This window comes from Pungitius pungitius, chromosome 21, assembly GCF_949316345.1.
Source record: "Pungitius pungitius chromosome 21, fPunPun2.1, whole genome shotgun sequence".
Lineage (NCBI taxonomy): Eukaryota > Metazoa > Chordata > Actinopteri > Perciformes > Gasterosteidae > Pungitius > Pungitius pungitius.
The window spans coordinates 15,617,982-15,619,595 of record NC_084920.1 but is presented as its reverse complement, the minus strand read 5'-3'; positions in this window follow the sequence as shown (position 1 = coordinate 15,619,595).

Here is a 1,614-nt window from a genome sequence, read left to right as displayed (position 1 = left end):
AGATCTCAGTGTGTGTGTGACCGGCAGGTTGCACACAGAAGTGGGTCTCTCTGTCTGCATGTGTGTTCATGGAGAAGAAAAGTAATTGTTTCAGCTTTGGGTCACCGTGTGTGTGTGTGTGTGTGTGTGTGTGTGTGTGTGTGTGTATGTGTGTGTGTGTGTGTGTGTCCATTATCGTGTTTGTCAAAAGATCCAAGGAGGGAAGGAGGGAGATGTTCTAAACAATAAGATAAACACTGAAATCCAAAAGACAAAGAAAAGATATAATCTGTGATTAATTATAATGCATTTGCTGAGTTATTTTGTGGAGCAGTGAGGGGGACGTTCTTGGTTTTTTTTATCTCACCACAGAACAGAACATTCTGGAGAAACGTCTACCTCAGATCTTTCCCAAACAACTCACTGATAAGAGAACGCCAATATTTGGGATTGTTTCACCACAGCGTCACCGAAGTGTGTGCTGCACTCTCAACGGGACCCGACCCATGCTGCTCAGAGGGCCCTGAGAACTGCAGCCCCCCCCTCCCCCCCCCCCCCCCCCCCCCCCCACCCCCCCCCCCTGTGTGGTAATCACAGAACAGTGATGAAAGTTCCTGACAGAATATAAATCAGCATTTGAAAAACAACGGGGGGATTTGAAGACCATATAGTGCTGGAATCTGAGGTACATAAGGTCAAACATTCAGGTGAGAGGGGGTCCAAACTCACCACTCTGGGCTCAAAGTTTCAGATGAGGGACGCAGACGTCGTGAGAAAGTTGGAATAAAAAAAAAAAAGAAAAAGAACAGCACGGACCAGAAAAAAAAGAGAGGGAGATTGTGAAAAAGCACTAAATTGGAAGTCTGGCCTCCCTTTGGAGACTAAAACGGCATTCAAAAGGGTACGAGCTTTTTTTTGAACAAATAGCTGAAATGCCTCAGAACCGAGGTTGTTTATCTTGGGATGGAGTGAGGGGGGGGGGGGGTGAGGGGGGGGCAAACAGGGCCGAGAGATGGACACAAGGATTTGAGATTGTGCAAAAGGGAATCGAAGGGAGGCAGACAAGAGATGAGGCGCTTGGGAAATCGGGCCGAGAAAAACAAGATTTTCAGGAGATGATCCAAAATAATATTTTGTTTGTAAAAAAAAAAACGGGTTCAAACTGAGATTTAATGTCATAATAAATCCGAGAGAGTGTGAAGCCAAAACATATCAAACAGCATGGTACGAACACCAATGACTCACAGGGGGGTTTGGAAAGATAGAACAGGACCGGAGTCAGTGAAGAACCTCAACACACAAGGTCCACACCCGACCTACGTCCTGAAGAACCTCAACACACAAGGTCCACACCCGACCTACGTCCTGAAGGACCTCAACACACAAGGTCCACACCCGACCTACGTCCTGAAGGACCTCAACACACAAGGTCCACACCCGACCTACGTCCTGAAGAACCTCAACACACAAGGTCCACACCCGACCTACGTCCTGAAGGACCTCAACACACAAGGTCCACACCCGACCTACGTCCTGAAGGACCTCAACACACAAGGTCCACACCCGACCTACGTCCTGAAGGACCTCAACACACAAGGTCCACACCCGACCTACGTCCTGAAGGACCTCAACACA